Genomic DNA, 14469 nt, shown 5'->3' on the forward strand with positions numbered 1-14469 from the left:
CCATACATGTGTAGATCTATTTCTGAACTGCTTATTCTTTTCCATGTATCTATGTGTGTATTCTTTTAATAATCATATAATATACTGTTTGATTACCTTAGTTTTACACTAAATCTTGATATCAAGTATCCAATTCTGTCTCTATTCAATTGTTTGGTCTTTTCTTATTCCTTTGCCTGTCCAAATAAATTTTAGAATCAGCTTGTCTACTGCTACAAAACAGTTCCTGCTGGGATTTTGATAGGGTTTTCATTCAATTTATAGAACAATTTGAACCAACATGTCAACAATATTGACTCTTCCAATAGTTGAGCACAGTACCCCTCTCCATTTAATTCTTTCATCAGGGCTTTGTAGGTTTTCAGCAGACAGACGCTGAATATTTTTCATTCAATTTATACCTATTTCATATTTTATAGTGCCATTATAAATGGTGTTTTCTAAAATTTCAACTTCTAATTGTTAATTATTAGTATGTAGAAATGATTTATTTTTATATAATGATTTTTGTATCCTGTGACTTTGCTAAATTTACTTATTAGTAGTAATAACAGATTTGGGGGGTAGACTCTTTGGGATTTTCTACACAGAAAATTATTTTATTTGCAAATATAGAGAGCTTATTTCTTCCTATTCAATTGGTATTCCTTTTCTTTTCCTTTTCTTCCCTTTTAGAACTGGTTATGACCTCTAGTACAATGTTGACATCCTTGCCTTATTCTTACATTAAGAGGAGAGCATCCCATTTTTCATCATTAAGTATGATATTACCTATAGGATATTTATATTTGCCCTTTACCCGGTTGAGGAAATTCTTTCTATTCCCAGTTTTTTGAGAGTTCTTTATCATCACTTGATGCAGTATCTAACTATTGAGATCATCACATTTTTTTTCTTTTTGTTGCCATGTGAATTGCACAGATTCATTTTTGAAGATTAAAACAACCTTCTATTCCTGGGATAAAGCCTACTTAAAGATCATAATGTTTTATTTCTACATTTTGCTATTTTTTACTTGATAATATTTTAAGATTTTTTGAGTCTGTGTCTATAGTTTTCAATTTTGTATTTATCTTTAGCTTGTTTTGATGTCATGATAATACTGATTTTATAAAATTAGTTGGGAAGTGTTCTTTATTCTTTCATTTCCTGGCTGAGTTTGTGCAGAATTGATATTATTTCTTCCTTAAATGCTTGGTAAGATTTGCCAGTAAAGGCATCTGGGCCTAGAATTCTCTTTAGTGGAAAGTTTTAAATTCCAAATTCAATTCTTTAATTATATAGGGCTATTCAGGTTATCTGTCTTTTCTTGAGAGCTCTGGTATTTTGGGTCTTCCAAATTTTGCCATTCAAGCTTTTGAATTTATAGGCCCAAAGTTTTGTTCAGATTTTATCTCTTGATGGATATTTAGTTTGTTTCCACCCTTTGGCTATTGTAAATAGTGCTGCTATGGACATTTTGTATACACACATTTGAGACCCTGTTTTCAAGTCTTTTGAGCATATATCTAGGAGTGAGATTCCTGGGTCATATGATAATTCCATGTGTAACTTTCTCAGGGACGATCTAACTTTCACAGCAGCTGAAACATTTCACAATCCTACCAGCAATGTATGAAGTTCCAATTTCTCCACATCCTCACCAACACTGCCATTTCCCTTTTTTTTTTTTTTTTTAATTATAGCCATCCTTGTGGACGTGGCATCCTATCTCATTGTGATTGGCACACTTTTTTAACTCGGACACCTGCCTGGTGATTTGGGGAGGCTGTACATAAGAGTACAAGAGTCCTAGTGATTTTCCATTCTTGGTGGATGGGCAATGGATAGAAATACTAGTTAAGAAATCTATCTGGAAATGAAGATACTGACTATATTTCTCCATTTTGCATCTAAACAAAGCATCTGTGTCTTGTTTCCTTTTAAACATTCCTCATGTGAAACTTACCTGCCAGTTATACAATGGCCCTTTATGTATCATCAGAGAGTGCTATAGCACCAGAATGTTTTATGCTTTCCTTCCTTTCTATACGCCAAACCAGCGGAAGGAAACAAAAGCCGGGGCCTGATTCCAAGAAGAATGAGTTTCTTAGGGATCAATAGTTTCCTTTCATTTTTATAATTTGGCAATTTTAGATAAGCTTTCCTGTGACCATGTGCTAGAATTGTTAATCTTCAAAACACACAAGTCAGAATGATAATACTATTTTTTTCTTCCATATTCTGTTGCTACTACATGGAGTCAATTACTTCAGAATTAAAGTCCCAGTAGGACTGGGAATAACTGGCTTGCTTGTTTCAAGCATTTTTTCGTGATTTCCAGTTTTTCACTGTTATAAGAACATGGTGGGTGAATTTTCCTTCTAGTAACAGAAACAAGGGAGTTCTCTGCATTTATTATGCTCTTCAATAGCCTCATATGTTTAGTGGTATTCCAGCTGATTGTCATTAACTTAAAACATTTATTGCTAATTACAGTTGGCACGATGAATCCAAGAGTAAAAATATGTTCTCAACACCCACAGTAATGCCCTTCACAATTGCTACAGAGTCCACTCTCTCCATCCATCATCCCTCACCCAGGGCCAGGCCTTTGGTGAAAGGACTTCTAAGCTCTTCTCAAAGTCCAGATAAAGATAAACATCCTCTCCCTGGGTCATTTTGTTACAGTATTTTCACACACAGCACCACTGGCTTAACAGTAATACATGTGTAGAGGGAGAATTGTTACCACATGACACAGTCATTTCATGCTCATTTGACTATACCAGAGAATATTTCTAATCTCAGTAGTAAAGAGTTTTTAAAAAATCTAACATTAGAGCAGATGTAAGCCCACAAAAATAATTGTTTTCCCAACGAGTCTTTAAAAATATATTTGAAAACTACAGAATGATAGAATTATATTCTTCCAAAACACAATGCAGATTTACTAAGATGACAGCAGCACTTTGGGTAGTAAGAAGAACACAAAGCCACAACACAACAGCAAATCTCCACAACTGACTAGAATATATTATCTACTCTACTATGTTCTATATTATTTTGAACTGGTAAGAAAAAATTCAATTAAATAAATATCACACATCATTGAAAGACACAAAATTGCATCAATGAAAGATGCAAATGTACAAATGTAAAATGTTACCATTTATACTGCATATTGTTTCTGAGTACACACATTATAAGTACATATTTCACTAACTTCAGAGAGCATTTTCTCTGGAAACGGAAGGATAGGAATGAGATTGGAGAGTGATATAAAGAGGATTTCAACTGTTCCTAAATTGTTTAATTTCTTCTAGCAAGAATGACAAAAGGTTAGCATTCATTTCATTCTTGATGGTGAGAGAATAGGTGGTTGTTAAATTATTCTGAATTTTTCTTAATTCTTGGAAATTTTCATGATAAAAAAATTGTTAAGAGAAATAAAAATAACACCTGGTTATGTTTTAGCTTGGAAGTAAAGCAGATTTATAAACAAAGAAAACATGAGGAGGAACCTTATTTCTTGGGAGTAGTGTCTGAGCAAAATACATTTTATATATTTTACTATATGGTTTGAAAGAATACTTGGGCAAGTACATTTCTGAGTAATATTGGGCAAGTACCTTTCTTTCCAAGGGCTTCCATTTCCTTTTATGGTAAGCAAAGGTGTCAAAATAAAATATCTCAGATAACCTCTTCAACTTTAAAAGTCTATGACTTTTTTCCCTTTGGAAAATGTACGTATATCTCTGCACGTGTTTTTCCCTTTGCTTAGAATTCTTTTTCTCTAGCTTGTTCCCTGGCAGTAAACTCCTATTTATCCAGTAACACTCATAAAGGTATACTTTTGATTTGGGAAGTCTTCCCTCACTCTTTCCAGGAAGGGGAAAGCACTATCACAATTCTCTGCTCATATTTCCATTAAACACTTGACACACCGGTACATCTATTTACATGTTTGCCTGCCCTGATAGATAGCAAACCACTGAGGACAGGCCCTGTACTATATACCCTTCTTTATGTATCCCCTGTGCCTTCCACAGTGACACACTTATGGCTAAGAGAGAGGTAATATATACAAACCACTTGACACTACATTAGCACAAAATAAGTTCAAAAATTTTTACCTATTACAAATATTATTTTTCCCAAGTAAATATGTGATGAATGAATGAGTCAAATATCAAATGGCATGAAGTTCACTCCATTGCCAGGTATGTTGATAGTCCTATAAGAAGGCAGAAGATCTCTCAACATTCTCTCCAAAAGAATCCATAGGATCATTTTGAATTTTATAGCCTCAGTTTAGAAAGCAAGGATGAAATAACTTTTCTTGTTTTATTTTTGCTTTTCCTCCTATTACACAGGTTTTTCTCAGGGGGACATGAAACACTCTTCTTATTTAAGCAAAATCTCAGAAAATTAAGATTCACTAAACACTGGACTGAAAACTGCTATAAATAAGTAAATAAGTAAAACATCTGATCATATTTTTTGGGTATCATGCAATTAGCTCAAACAGTTCATTCCACCCCTGTTCTCAAATGGGGACTTACTACAATTCCTGTGGTGGAGGAGAGACAGCGGTAATGCGGAGGGGAGAAAGAACTTAGTGGAAAATGGCAAACAATATATGAAAAATCTTGCTGGGATTTGAGGAATTGAGTTAAACCTATACATTCATTTGGGGAAGACTGGTTTAATATGTTGAGTATTGTTGAGTCTTGGTGATAGGCTTAATCATCCTAAACCCTGATGATAGGTTAATATACTGAGTTTTCTACACTTAGAATATGAAGTATCTATTTGAAGGGACTATATGTACATTTAACAACAAATTTATGCCATTGGATTCATTACTATTTTAGTATTTAGGGATTGTAACAGTTTCTGAGACTGAAAAACAACGAAAAATTTCTGGTGATAAAGAGAAAGGCACATAAGACTTCAAGGGAAGACAGGTGAACAGAAGTCAGTTTTCCATTTTTCCCCACCCCTATGTCCTACCTGTCTCTGTCTTCTAAGTCTCTATCTCAAATAAAATGTGGGTCTATTGAGATCATCTTCAAGTAATTTAGCCTTTACTTAGGAGTGGATCATCTTTTATATAATAAAACTAACATTTTAAAAACAATCAAAATGATAAATTGCTGACAAAATGAAATTGATGCTGCCAAAGAAACGCAATACGTGCCTCAAGGGAGCATACCTTCACAAAGCTGAGATGAGTGTGCTGCTAATAATAAGAACTTGCTATCTTTTACCACATAAAGAGGCAACCACAACACACTGTACTGAGTATTTGTAAACCACAACACATTTCTGGTTAAGAGCTCAGGCTATGGAGTCAGAGAACTGGCTCTACAAGTAACTAGCAAACTTGATATGGGGCAATTAACTTCTCTGAGAATGTGTTTCCTCATATTTTAAAATGGAGATAGTCAATAATAAGACCCATGTCAAATGCAGTTGTGAAACTTGAGATAATGCATATTAAACACTGATCCCAATGCTTGGCATATGGTAATCACTCAGTACACATTAATCACTATTATTTTTAAATCCTTTTTTTTTTGCGCAAATTGTACATAGGCTTCCCTCCATAAAGAGGGTTTTGCAAAACGAAGGTGTTGTAGAGGATGCTCTAAATACCTACCAAGCTTTATAAATTTAAGATTCTAGACGGATATATTGTTTTAGAGTGGTCTTGCTCTCTGTAAGATCATATCCCCTAGCCCCAAAAGGCATAATTTTAAGCTAATGAAATGAATTCCACTTTAACATTACATAGCCTGAATGTTTAAATATTAGCCTCTTCAAAGTGTCCGTGATAGTTTGCACGGTTAGAAATATGAACTCTTAATTGTGCAAGTTAATTGCACACAATTGCAATTGTTGTTAATTGCACAACTAGAAATCTAATTCCATTCCTTCTTCAAACATCATAGACTTGGGATTTTGGAGGCACTTAGCTTGAATGAGGCCAGAAAAATTCTATATACCTCATCGATGTGAGTTACATGATTTCTGAACTGGGCTAGATGGGAGAATCAGTGCAGTTCTTTTATTTTGTAGAGAGGTCAAGTTCTATCTTAGTCTGCTCCTTGATAACATTATAACCCCCCACAAAAATTTAGCAGTGAAAAAACTAGAAATTAATACTTGGAAATATCCACTCTCTAAAGATTTCAATGATCCTATCCATGGTTACCAAAAATACTGAAAGACGGATTTAATGGAATTAAGAGTTTGTGGTGAGGGGCGCCTGGGTGGCACAGCGGTTAAGCGTCTGCCTTCGGCTCAGGGCGTGATCCCGGCATTGTGGGATCGAGCCCCACATCAGGCTCCTCCGCTATGAGCCTGCTTCTTCCTCTCCCACTCCCCCTGCTTGTGTTCCCTCTCTCGCTGGCTGTCTCTCTCTCTGTCAAATAAATAAATAAAATCTTCAAAAAAAAAAAAAAAGAGTTTGTGGTGAAAGTACCACAGTCAAAATTTTGACAATATTGTTTTTGATGTTTAATGTATTAATCTCATTAAAGAAACTATGGTTATTTAACATTATAGAATGAGACATAATTAAATGGGTAAAGAAAACTTATATCATCGCTGAGGAAGACAGAGAAATGTGATGACTTTCTACATATTACCTTACCTGTGTAAATGAACATTCGGCACTTTAATTTCTGCTGTGTTTCAAAAGTTACTTTCTTCAACTTTACTTTTTAATGGTTGAGAAGTAGAAAGAATTTGCTGGACATTTAGAAAGGGCTAAATGCTGCTACGTGGCAAGAACATGGAAAAGTTCTAACTATGCCCTAAGTAGAGGTTTAAAGTAACAATAGGAGAAGTTTTAAAAAAAACCGATGTTCAGGTATTTTTTTTTTAATCAAGGTTAATGTTAGCACAGGAAAGAATAATGAAGACGTTCATTCTTTAGGTACTCTTTATCCTGGATTACATTTGTCAGTTTGAATAATTCCCTTGAAATAGGTACTGTATTCCTTAGAATTATTAGGACTAGCAATTGATACTGTATTTGATTGATTTTCACATCTGCACTTCACTACAGGAACCTAGTTTTTAGTCAATTGTGCCCATCCACTACCAAGATACAGTGACTGAAACAAATGATTATCCGTCAAAATCAAATTAGTACACTAGCAATGAACTGTTCACTAAGATGCCTTAAAAAATCCACAAACATTTGAATCTTTACAAAATACGCACTGAAACAATTATGGCCTAAGATCAAGGAGATTTAAAAAGACTGACAAGCAGTCTCAAGTCTTTCTACAACTGCTTTCCACTCTACTTGAAATGCAACAGTCCTTGTAATTTCACAAGAAGGAATAATTTTATAATCTTTTCCAATTTTTCTCTTCTTTTCTACTCTGGTTTTTTTGTTTCTTATAACTCTAAATTCCTGAGGAGGGGCAAAGGAAAAAATAATGATTAAATAAAAAGAAGATGTCATATAGAAAGGCAAGAAGATCAAGAGACCAGATGTCAAGTAAGGAAACTAAAAAACAAAATGAAATAAAGCTCAGAAAACAAGACTAAAAAACCTTTGCATATGCTACCACTTCATGCTGCCTGAGTTATTTGTATGAAAGGAAAAGTATTTGGTGAAGAATGGACCTATAAATATACTACTACTATGCTATATTTCTACTCAAATAAGCTTATCTGTTTCTAAATTAAGAAGTTCATAACCTGGGAAAAAAACAACAATTCTTTTGAGCAATATCAGTGTCAAACATTAAGGGCCAAAACGGAGATCTGACTATGCTAAATAAGTTATAAAATTATCAGCTTTATCTATACTTTGGTATTTGTAGGGTAAATATTTAAACTTTAAAAGAATCTTTTCAAGTCATATAAAGTTCTCGGTGGAAGTGTAATACGATATGAGAATTCTGGTTACCGTTTAATTTGAAGTACTTCATCCATTATGGTGACAATGCTGGTTTTAGCAGCTATTATTACATTCGTTTAAAATTTCAAAGTGCTTTGGGTCTTTCCAGGATGAATTTACTTTCTTCCTTGCCTCGTATTCCTTAACTTATTTTCTGAAGACTGCAATGTTTACTGCAAGAGAAAAAAATAAAAAGAGCTAAATTGGAGAGTAAAATAGTTTTAGATATACTGGACATTTTTTTTTCCTTTAGGATATTGTTAATTTCATCCTCACTCAACAGTTATAATTAGTCTTATTCATTTAAGAAATAACTTCTTTAACTTAGGTAGATACATGGATAGAATCCTACACACTCAATAACTACCTTTATCATACCTAAGAAACAAGTAATGTATAAAAATCAAACTAGTAGTGATGCACTTGAAACTTTCTAAGACTTCATTTGATTGTCTTTGAACAGTTGTTTTTGGCTATGTAAGAACCAAATGTAAGAGCATTAATCGAATGAGAAATATTAAACCTTATTTCATCTTTATAAAAATCCAATCTAAATAAGTAACAATGTTCAATTCTGATACACCATTTGTAAAATATGAAAATAGGTATCTCCAAATGCAAAAGTTTCTCCAGATACTTTGCAGTTTTACTTTAGGCTCAAGTATGAAATATATTTAAAATTTGGTATACAAGATATCACCTAAAATTAAATGAACAAATTCCTACCTATTTCTGACTCTGGGGCACCAATTATATGTATGTTCAAACTGGCACAACTCTTAATTTGTTTTCAATGTAACACCAGATATAAGGAAAATAACTATAAGAGTTAGGTAGAAAGATAAATGTAATTATTTTGATTCCTGATTGCGCTTATTACAGAAGTGAACCTTTCAATAAATAAATATTAAGACACCAGAAAGGCATTTTAAAATGGAAGTTTTTGTTTGTGTACCATCAAACAATATCTAACTCCAACACAGTTGGGTTATTCATGATGAAAACAACACCCAATGTTTTTACAGTGGTTATACCTCTACTTCACATGGCGCATAATAACATTAAGTAATAGGAAAAATATTATCAAGGATGGATGGATGGATGGATGGATGGATGGATGGATAGACAGATGAAACAAAGATGCCCAGGATAACATATACAGTGGCAAAATTACTCAGTCTTCTTTCTATTATTAGAGGAGTCTTTCGAGAAGAAAAATGCAATTTGTGCCAATTTTACTCTGAAACTTGAATACGAAAAAAAAATTTTGAACACATGGGTATACAAATATTGGTAACCTAGCAAAGTACATAGTAATAGAAAAGTGTTTTCCCAAGGGTAGGTGTTTGGCCAGTGGCAAAACTGAAATGAGAATCTAGATCTCCTTACTCTCTTCCCAATGTAGTGTTCTATTATCCTCCTATAATCCATTGTGCATTCCTGTCCTCTCAGTCCTCCAAATTATTTTTTCTGTATAATTTATTCTCAGACTTATAGGCATTCCATCATAATACAGCCATTGAAACTTACCCAACAATGTGAGAGATAAAGAGACAGAAACAGTGTTTAATTAAAACCTAACATTTTATATGTGCAATCTGTAGACAGGATAGAGTTGGGTCTTGTATTTTTATCCAATCTGAAAATCTCTGACTCTTAATTAGAGAGTTTAGTTCATCAATATATAATATGATTACTGAAATGACTGTTTTCTATTGTTTTCTGCTTTTTGTTTTGTTTTGTTCCTATTCTACGTTTTCCTGCCTTAATTTCAGTTAATCAAATAGGTGTAATGTTTTACTTTAATTGCTGGATATTTCTTTGTATTGGGGGTGACACTCTAAGAATTATAATATACATGCTCAAATAACCACAGTTTACTTAAGTTAATATTGAACATCATGAAAAGCATAATTGTAATGGTATCATTCCATTTACTGAAAACCCTTTTTGTTAATGTTATCATATATTATACCTCTACTTCTATTATAAAACCCATAGTAAAATGGTTTTAACTTTTGCTTTAAGAAGTCAGCTTTCAAAAAGGAAAAAAAAAAAGTCAGCTTTCTTCTAAAGAAAGTAACAGAAGAAAAAAAAGATAAACCTTTTAAATTTATCACATTCTTGGTGGTTTTCTTTCTCCTGTAGAAAAGTTTCCATTTGCTATCACTGCCCTTCAGCTCAAAAACTTTCTTTTCTTATTTCTTACATTGCAGGTCTGTTGACAATGAATTATATAATTTTTTATCTGAAATCATCTTTATTTTACCTTCATTTTTGAATGACATTCATATTCAGTATAAAATTCTGAGTTGAAAGGTTTTTTTTTCCCTCATAGCTCTTTCAAGGTATTATTCTATAGTTTTTTGGTTTCCATTATTCCAATAAGTCAGTAGTCATTAATATTGTTACCCTGGTTACCCTGTGTATAATGTTTGTTTGTTTTTTTTTTACTTTTGTTTTCTGGATGTTTTCAAGATTTTTCTCTTGATCTTTGGTTTTTAGAAGTGTAAATATTATATGTCTAGATTTAGTTTTCATTTACTTTTCTTGAGGTTCGTCAAGAGCTTCCTGGCTCTTCAAATTAGTGTTTTGCTAAATTTGAGAAGTTTTCAGCCTTTATTTATTTAAAAATGTTTCTGTCCCATTTTCTTTCTTTTCCTTTTAGGTTTTATTTATTTTTTTTTTAAAGATTTTATTTATTTGACAGAGAGAGAGTCAGCCAGGGAGAGCAGGAACATAAGCAGGGGGGTGGGAGAGGAAGAAGTAGGCTCCCAGCGGAGGAGCCTGATGCAGTGCTCGACCCCAGAACGCTGAAATCACACCCTGCGCCGAAGGCAGATGCTTAATGACTGAGCCACCCAGGTGCCCTATTCTTTTAGGTTTTAATATACATGAGGTTGACTGATTGTAATCCCACTGGTAACTGAGCTTCTGTTTGGTTTGGGTTTTTTTTTTTAACTTTTTGTCTATGTTCTTCAAATAGGATAATTTCTACTGATCTGACAAGGCCCCTTTTTTTTGCCATTGCTGCCGTTAAGTCTATCCAGTGAATTTTTTTAATTCAGGTATTATATTTCCAGTTCTATAATTCCCTTTTTATTAAAAAAAATAGTTTCTAAACAAATGTTGATGAGGATGTGGAGAAAGGGGAACCCTCTTACACTGTTGGTGAGAATGCAAGCTGGTACAGCCACTCTGGAAAACAGTATGGAGGTTCCTCAAGACGTTCAAAATAGAGCTATCCTATGACCCAGGAACTGCCCTACTAGGTATTTATCCCAAAGATAGAGATGTAGTGAAAAGAAGAGGTATAGGCACCCCAATGTTCATAGCAGTAACATCACAACAGCCAAATTGTGGAAGGAGCTGAGATGTCCTTCAATAGATGAATGGATAAAGAAGATGTGGTTCACATACACAATGGAATATTACTCAGCCATCAGAAAGGATGAATACTCACCATTTGCACTGGCATGGATGGAACTGGAGGGGATTATGCTAAGTGAAATAAGTCAAGCAGAGAAAGACAATTATCATATGGATTCACTCATATGTGGAACAGAAGGAATAGCACGGAAGACCACAGGGAAACAGAGGGAAAACTGAATGGGAAGAAATCAGAGAGGGAGACAAACCATGAGAGACTCTGGACTCTGAGAAAGAAACTGAGGGTTACAGAAGGGAGGGGGCCCGGGGGATGGGGTAACCAGTGATGGGTATTAAGGAGAGCATGTGTTGTGATGAGCACTCGGTATTATATGCAACTGATGAATCGTTGAACATTACATCAAAAACTAATGATGTACTATATGTTGGCTAACTGAACATAAAAAAAAAAGTTTCTTCCTCTCTCTGCAGAGATAGTCTGTATTTTCTTTCATTATGTTCCCTCTTAAGTTCCTGACCGTATTTATAATAGCTGATTTAAAGTTATTGTCCCTTAACATCTGTATTGACTTTTTTTCTCAACTACGGGTAATATTTTCTTAGTTCTCCACATGATTAATAACTTTTGATTCTATATTGGACAATACAGATTATATGCTATAGAAACTGTATTTTGTTATCTTCCTTTGAAGTATGTTGATTTTTCTTCTACTAGGAAGTTCACTGAGTGATCGTCTTGAACTTGTAGAGATGCTTGGTTTTACATTTTGTTAGGGAAGGTATGCTCCCACTTTGCCCTCAGTCGTAGAATAAATTCCTTAGGGCTTACAATCTTTATTTCTCAGACAGGACCCTTCTAAGATTTCAACAAAAATCTTACTGTGTTTAATAGGACTCAAACTCCAAATTTGATCAGAAATATCACCACAGCAACTTCCCACGTCAGCTATCACTTTCCTCCGGCTCTATAGAGTCTCCTCTACACATGAATTCAGACATCAAACCAAGAAATTAAAAGGAATACAAATGCAAATTTTGAGGCTCCCTTTATTCTGTATCTCTCCCCTTTCTGGGCATTTTCATCACTGTATTCCAGGACAATTTGCATGACTTGAATGGGGTTGTGTATTAGATAGTGCTAATTCATCAATATTGAATTCTTGATTGCAATAATTTTATCTAGTTATTTGGGAGAGCATCTTTGTAGGAAATATAAGTATTCAGAAGTGATAAGGTCAGCAACTTACTCCCTCAAATGATTCAGGAAAAATTATTATTCTTATACAATTTGTGTGTAAATTTCAAATTACAAATTAAAAAGAAAAAAACTAAAGTATCAATAGACCCTATCACAATACAGCTATATACTTAAAGAGAAAGTAGTTCCATAGTGAAATGAATTGAGGTAAAGTTACTCATTGTTTTCCTTTTAGCAATTCGTAATACGTTACCATATCAAATATTTCTACAAATCATGCATTTCATACTTTCATTTATTCATCCTTCCAACCACAAATAAATTGTATACATAGGGCCTACTACATGAAAGGCAGTGTTGGAGAGATAAAGAAGTAATAATGGAGGCAAGATCTCTTCTCTCATTGAGTTTACATTGTAATACAGAAAGAGACAAATAAGGGGCGCCTGGGTGGCTCAGTCATTAAGCATCTGCCTTCAGCTCAGGGCATGATCCCAGCGTTCTGGGATGGAGCCCCGCATCAGGCTCCTCCACATCAGGAAGAGCCTGCTTCTTCCTTTCCCACTCCCCCTGCTTGTGTTCCCTCTGTCGCTGGCTGTCTCTCTGCCAAATAAATAAAAATCTTAGAAAGAAAGAAAGAAAGAAAGAAAGAAAGAAAGAAAGAAAGAAAGAAAGAAAGAAAGAAAGAAAGAACTAATTTCAGATGGTGATAAATGCTCTGAAAAAAATAAAACTGGGTGCTAGAGAGAGATTGGGGAGGTAGAGATACTTTTAGATAGTACATCAAGGAAGGCCTCTGAGGAGATGATGTTCAAGTTAAAACTGAATGAAATGAACCAGACACACAATAATTTAGAAGAATGTTCCAGACTTAGGACATACATGTCATGAGATAGGAATGAATTTATAATGTTCATTGAAAAAAGTTTCCAAATTATCCGAAGAAGAATTTGTGAGAAATACCACACCCATCAAAAAACATGATCAGAAAATACAAACTTCCAGTTATAAAATAAATAAGTCATAGGGATGTAACGTACAGCATGGTGACCATAGTTAATAATACCGTATTGCATATCTGAAAGTTGCTAACAGAATAAATCTTTAAAGTTCCCATCATAAGAAAAAAAATTCTGTAACTATATATGGTGATGGATGTTAACTAGATTTATTGTGATGATCATTTTGCAATATATACAAATATTGAATCATTATGTCGTATACCTGAAAGTAATATACAGCTGCACCTAATATAAAGTTGTATGCTAGTTACACTTCAATTTTTAAAAAATGTGGAAATTGTCCTGATTTTAAACCTATTTATTAATTTCTATATAATGACAACAATAAAATAATAATTATTTTAAATTCTTAACTTTTTTTTTTTAGTAACTATGCAAACTGCCTGAGGAATCCCTAATATAACCTTTGACGTTAAAAACCTGTCAAAGCAGGGCACCTGGTTGGGTTAGGCATCCGACTCTTTATTTTGGCTAGGTCATGATCTCAGGGTCATGGATTGAGCTGCAGGGGGGGAGTCTGTTGGAGATTTTCTCTCTCCCTCTCCCTCACACCACCCCTATTTCTAAAGTCAATCAATCAATCAATCAAAATCTGTCAAAGCTATATTGGTTCCATATTGTGTGATCTTGTTTACTTTGCAACCTAATTTAATAGTAGTTCAAAGAGTAATTCAAATAAAAATATCACTTGGAATTAAAACACAACAGTCTGCTAAGATCATACAGCTTACCTGGGAGCTTTTTAATAATTTAGAGCGGGGACTGTCACACTATGACCCAGGGGCCAAATCTGACCAGCCATTTGTTTATAAGTGGCCCACAAGGTAAGAATAACTTTTGCATTTTTAAATAGTTGGGGAAAAAAGGTCAAAGAAGAGTATTTTGAGACATAAAAATTACAAGATATTCAAATTTTGTTGTCTAGAAATAAAGTTTTATCAGAACACCATCAGCTC

At 33.9% G+C, this 14469-nt stretch overlaps 1 protein-coding gene across 13 annotated transcripts in view; it reads right to left on the reverse strand.

The window, feature by feature from the left end:
* Positions 1–14469, reverse strand: part of PEAK1 (pseudopodium enriched atypical kinase 1) — a 291303-nt gene that overhangs the window by 143683 nt on the left and 133151 nt on the right. For 10 of the 13 annotated variants that reach the window (XR_015722128.1, XR_015722130.1, XR_015722127.1 and 7 more), the window contains one exon: positions 7913–8076. The exons of the other annotated variants lie outside the window; for them this stretch is intronic. The gene's annotated coding sequence lies outside the window, so the exon portion shown is untranslated. The remainder of the gene's footprint in view (positions 1–7912; positions 8077–14469) is intronic. 13 annotated transcript variants of the gene reach the window in all.

Source organism: Ursus americanus, chromosome 28 (genome assembly GCF_024610735.1).
Source record: "Ursus americanus isolate L20-20 chromosome 28, mUrsAme1.1.p, whole genome shotgun sequence".
Taxonomy (NCBI): Eukaryota; Metazoa; Chordata; class Mammalia; order Carnivora; family Ursidae; genus Ursus; species Ursus americanus.